Consider the following 6,571-nt stretch of genomic DNA (forward strand, 5'->3'; position numbering starts at 1 on the left):
TATACATAAGATAAAATTGCAATTAGAAATTTTAAAACCAATGAAATTACTAAAGAATCGAGATCAGAAAAATCTACTTGCCATATCCAGTTTTACAAAAGTGCTCGTAAATATCATATATAATGTTTTTAAGAAAAGTTTTTTCGTACACGTTACTAACATAATTAGTAGCAACTTACAATAAAAAGAAGAATATTTTCTAAGATTTAGTACGCAAGATAATAGCAGTTTGACAACTAACCCCGTGTCATAACTAGCCCCGGTCTCCCCTACATGCGCAGCTCGCATCTCTAGAAAACGTATTAATATTAAAATCTTTCTCTACAAAATCTTTCTCTACAAAAGAAATTATATCAATAAGTAACGCCAAGTAAAGTCTTGTACATTTATACATTGTTACAAAATATATAATATTATATTAAACTTTGTAAGTTGTTTATACATTGTTATAAAATATAAAATATTCCAAATAGAAAGTTTAAAAAGTGTTATGCCACGCCCACTGTGTGTTCTATGGTTGCTAGGCAAGCGGCGTTGAATATTACTCTACAAAAAATATTACTCTAAAAATCTTTCTCTACAAAATCTATTTTACAAAAGAAATGATATCAATAAATAACGCCAAGTAAAATCTTGTATACATTTATACATTGTTACAAAATATAAAATATTATATTTGTAAGTTGTTTATACGTTCTAAATTATAAAATATGAAATATTCCAAAACAATAGAAAGTTTAAAATATTATGTGATCAGTGTACTTTATATGTATATAAAGCACTCATGTAATGTAAGAAATGACCTTGCCTTGCGTGGACAACCTTAAACTATGTCGAATCATATAAATTCCGCTTTATGTGAAAAGTCAAAAACCTATGTAAATTTTTTTAAAATACAAAATATTTAATAAAAACCTATATTGAATTAAAGTTTACTCTAATGTTATAGCTATTCAATAATTTTTTTTATTAAGCGTACAACAAAGTACGTACTTTTCGAACTCTTTTGATGAAAAAACATTATTATCTTTTGACAACACTCATCTAACGGTGATTCTCAGAAGTATCGAAAATTTTTTGAAGAACTCTCCTAATTGCTACATTCTTGTAGTGCTATACTAATTGATTTATTCTAAAATTAAACTTACATATGTGAAGTACATGAATAGCTCATGTGTGCTAGTGTGTGTGCTCTGTCTTTAGTTTTCGGTCGTTTTGAATTGATTCGGACAAGGTAAAAGGACTAGGTCTTGAAGCGTCTTATGTACATTTACTATGAACAAACGCCATAAGTACAACAAAAAAAAGTCTAATAAAACATTCAGATTATGGTTTGACTATCTAATTGATGAGAACAACGTCATAGTGTGCCGATATATATCTGATACTATATACTATCATTATGAATGAAAAACAGAGTTCACAAAAGCAGTATATATTTTCAAAAGCTTTATATGGTTTTGTACATTTATTTGCTTCTGTAAAAGCGCTTTTAATGTTGTGCAGTAAATAAAATTAAAAAATAAAAAAATTTAGATTATAAAAACGTCGGTTTACAGGTCTTTACAGTCGGTATTCAATACACTCTTAAAGAAAGCTTTGTCAAGATAAAGCGCGCGGACTACGGAAACTTCGGCTGATTCGATGGTTTTTCAGTTACCGAAACGAGACTGACTTTTAAATCGACTGTTCAGCAGTCATCGAGAGAAACTAAATGTTCAAAACAAGACAAAACCCGCGACACCGACAAGAACAGCATGTAGAACCGTTGTCGTGAATACGCGCCTCCGGATCTACTAAGGATTACAAACATAATGTCAACAAACATAAAGCATTGCCTACATGTGATTATATTAACGCACAAACACACACCTATAAGTAAGTGGAAGTTGAAGTTTGCTTAAATATTACATACACAAAAAAATTAAAGCGTCGTTTATAATCAAAATAGTTGCAGTTTGCTATAATATAGATATTTATATTTATATATATATAAAATTTATCATATTTTATATTTAAAATGTCTAATTTTGTCACCGTATTGTCTAGCAAATCTCTTCACAAATATTTGAAATCTCTAAGCAATATTCAATTACATACAGATTTTTGATTTATAAGAAAACAACGGTTGATATTGTAGACAGTAGTAGAGCTTATGAAAATGTACAGTGCGACTTTTTGCTTATAAAGTCAGTAGAAAAAATATAATATAAGATCGATGTAAAAACTACATTAGTATAGCATGATTGAAATACGACAACATACTGTTTTATTTATGACTAATATATATTTTTATATGTTCTATTCTTACAAAAAAAATAAGAAAACTATATACCTTAAAACGTATGAAAGTAATAGTATAAAAAAATAATCCAAACCTTGTAAAGAAGTAATTCTTACGTATTCCTAATACATTCTCGCGCATTTACTTTAGAAGATCTGTTTACTACAAACGTATCCACTTGTACCAGTAGAAGAACAATAGTAAAAACCCATACAGCAAACTGAAAACAAATGTTACATAAATGTTATTTTCTACTGTTCTTGACAATTGAAAGAAAGAGAAAGAGAAAAAGAAACTACATTTCTTGATTTTGTTTATTCATAGAAATAAATATTATTAAAAACTCACCGAACGGACGAGCTTATATCCAAAATAAAATAAGCCCAATCCGGTAAACTTCAGTGGATGAAGCGATATTTGCAGACCAAACTGATAAATCTGTATTATACACGTATTTTTACAGAAATCTTAAGATACTCAAGACAGTTTATATAAAGAGATTGTGTGCTTAATTGAAATTACCTCATCATACGCATCTGCAAAACGAATAAGATTTGTCAATTTATGAATTACAATTTTGGTTCTTTCTGCCTAAAAGCAAGAATTAAGATTTTAGAAAAAGAAATATTTTTCTAATATTACTTCATATGTTATACAAAGTTATGTTACCTTGGCACTAACACTTTCACAGATGTGATTTACTATTATAAGTTTACTTAAAAAATAAATGGTCCATATAGTGCCGGAAATTATAAAGTACCATTTTATTAATCCGGTCTTGTGTGTCAAACATACCATTATATGATATTGATTATAAACATGTCCAGTAAACAGAACAAAGTAAGATGCCAGTTGTACTGTCATTCGCACTCCGTATAAAGCATTAATATTGCGAGCAACATGGCAAAGTTCCAAATGAAGATGCCTACAGAAAGAAAACAAGTTTTATTAAATATGTTCATATACTTATGTTCATTTATATAGACAGTAAAAAATACCGTATTTTTCTGTTTTATGTGCATTTTTGTCTTCAATTTGAAATTAAATACGAGAGGTTTATATATATTAGTAAATAACTACTTAGTGATCAACATTCTTTACAGTATGTAGCTTACAAAAATATTACTTAAACATATAATCACTACAAAAGTAGTACAAATATATGCAGAACTTTGTACAAGTGAAAAAATATGAAGTATTGAGTAGTAAGAACACACTATTTTTATAAGTGGTAAAATCCTTATTTACAAATAATTGTTTTTATATCTGTCTTTATATCTGTTATTTTAACATATACTAATAATTTACATTGCAATCCACAGCATACGCTTACGGTACTCTGTGCGTCGAATATAGTGACGATTGACTATAAGAGATGGTTTCGACATACATTTCAAGTCATAGTTCTCAATCTCTGACAGTTGTTCTATATGATCGTTTATTTTATCCAACCTAAAACCAATATATCTGTAATATTAAAACAAAAATTAAAATTTGCGGAGTTTTATGCACTTATTAGACACAAAAATAAACAGATAATAAGTACAGTAAATATATTTGGAAATCTATGTGTTTAGTGTATAATAACAGTCCGTTTCATACTAGATTGCAAAATCGCAATATGTTATAATGTGTTATAATAAGTTTAAATATTTGTCATTTCAACATAAGTTATCATTAATAATACGTATTTTATGTAATGCAGTATAGTTTTTTTATTTAAAATATAAAGTATTTTCTCCTGATTTTACACACATACATACAAACACTAACCTTAAAAGAGACAAAGTCATGAAGTCTAGTACAGTATTGACATGTACAGGATACTGTACAATCCAAAGAGCTATTAAATCTTGAAGATTTACGAATAAGTTCAGATATAAGCCTATTACATTATCAACAATACTTATTATACTTGATAGCATAAACCATACAATCACTGACCAGGTCATCTCTTTTCGCATTCTAATGAATTCTTTAGATATACCGATTTTTTCTAATGTATCATTTACAAGATCTAATTTTTTAATACACACCGACTGTTCCTGAAAATAAAATACTTAATAAAGCACATATATATGACTAAAATTTAATACTATACATTACAATTCTTAAAACTTTATTTTTTCTTTGTAAAATCATATGTGAAAAACCAAAGTAATTGTAACCTGGAATATTGTATTATATTTATTAACTTAAACAATAATGTAATGTAACAGTTAAACTGTACCTCGTATTTATAAAAAGTGATAAATATAGATATCATCCACAGGAACAAACTTATTCCTATTACAAAGAAATTGAGGAATTGAAAAAGTGAGTTTAACTTTAGCAGTTTACGTATCCATCTATTGTATAAATTCCAAATATAAACACTCCACACTAAAACAATATAAACAATACTTAAACACCATCTGGGATAACTGTTTGGGTGTTTGTAAATTCCACAACCCATGAAAAAAGCTATTATAAAATAAGGAAACATAACTTTTTCTATAGTATACTCCATGATTGCAACACTTGGAAGTCGGTATGGTAACTACTAGGTCTTAACTTGGTAGTCGATGATCGTTTTGTCATATATTTATCACATTCATCACGGTGATGGCACTTAAGTAGATTTTTTCATTAACAGGTTTTACTCAGTAAGTATTACTATGGGCTTTCTTTGAATTGAAAACATTAATCGTATAAGGTGCAAAAGAAAGAGAGAAAGAGAGAGAGAAGGAGAGAGAGAAAGAGAGAGAGAGGGAGAGAGAGAGAGAAACTTATACATATATCAATTAGAATGTGATGTATAAATATGTAAATACGATTTTCTTTAAAATAAATGTATATAATTTGATAAATAGAGAAATGTAGAAAAACTAACAATTCTGTAGAAAGTTATAAAATGCGATTATGCCTTAGTGCAACTGTTTCAAAGCATTGTTTTATCGTTGTGTTTTGTTAAATGTAGAATAAAAATACAACGATGCTTTTAAACTTTTGTACTAAGACTTTGACGGCACCCATAATCATGTAAGGTGTGATATGATTAAAATAATACATTTACATAGGTATATGTTATTTCTATGGTGTATACGTAAATACAATAAAACGTCTTTATTGTAAACACATTGTTTTGTTACAACCTTTCTCTTATCGATATCGATAAACTCTTATTTGTAAATTCTTTTTTTCCTAGGCTGTCACTTCTTGTTTGTTATTACGATCGGTTTTTGATCATACATAAGCAGTATGAAAGGTTTGCTTATTGAGTTAGTATCGAAGAAGAAAAATAAAAATGAATGATACCGATAAGAAATATTTCTGAAAAAATGTAATTTGACAATTGAAAGAATAAAAAAGTTCTGCTGTATATTTTATTTTACATGTTTTAATTGTTAGAAAAGTAATGAAACCTAACTACTTATAAAAAAACTAATCAGATACTGTACGAATTTTACAAAAATGATTATTTTGGCTTTATCTGCCCAAAATAATGTAAAATAAACTTTTGGAAACAGAAATAATTTTAAACTGTTTATTTAAATAATTTTTTATAAGTAAATTCAATTGTATAGTTGCGTATCATTAAGTCATCTATTTTTTCAGACATGCATTAAAGTTCCCTAATTATCAATGTCAAGAATATGTAATATAACTTTAATTTAGAAAGGTTTGGAAAATTTTGTTATTCTTTTCTTAATCTTTTTAAATTATATTTTATTGCTATATTTTGATTTGTACCAAACAGAGTAGTTTAGAATTAGAGAATATTTTAGAAAAGAATATTTTAGAATAGAAGAAAGGAAGTTAAATTGAATAACAAATAACAAAAAGTAGAATTACATCTTCAAAAAAGTTACAAGAAGGTATAGTATCTTGACACTAACATTTTCACAGATATGATTTAACGTTACAAGTTTAATTAAAAAACAAGTGGTTCATATTTCACTACAGAATTGCAGCATTACTTTTACTATCCCGCTCTCATATATGTAGATAAGACAACAGTGCACGACATTGAGAATATAATAATCCTATGAAACAAACAAAAAAAATGCCATCTGCACAGTTATTAGCATTCTATAGAAAACATTTATATTACGAGCAATATAACAAAGTTCCAAATGAAGATGTCTATAAATAGAAAAGCACTATTTATATGTTATATATGTTATGATATGAATTAGAAGACATTTTCTATGCAAAATTATAACTGTACAAGTAAAGAACAATAGTTGTTATACACGATAAAAATTATTTTTGTACTTAGTGTTTCTTAAATATTTTTACCAGTTC

At 27.3% G+C, this 6,571-nt stretch overlaps 1 long non-coding RNA gene across 1 annotated transcript; it reads right to left on the reverse strand.

Moving 5' to 3' along the window:
• Positions 1–2,416: 2,416 nt before the first annotated feature.
• On the reverse strand, positions 2,417–2,859 carry LOC109862365. The gene is made up of 3 exons (XR_002251132.1): positions 2,807–2,859; positions 2,633–2,722; positions 2,417–2,504 (listed from the first exon to the last, which is right to left on the reverse strand). It is a non-coding gene; the product is annotated as an uncharacterized LOC109862365 (long non-coding RNA).
• Positions 2,860–6,571: the final 3,712 nt, after the last annotated feature.

Source organism: Pseudomyrmex gracilis, unplaced genomic scaffold (assembly GCF_002006095.1).
Source record: "Pseudomyrmex gracilis isolate BER0280 unplaced genomic scaffold, ASM200609v1 scaffold_1670, whole genome shotgun sequence".
Taxonomy (NCBI): domain Eukaryota; kingdom Metazoa; phylum Arthropoda; class Insecta; order Hymenoptera; family Formicidae; genus Pseudomyrmex; species Pseudomyrmex gracilis.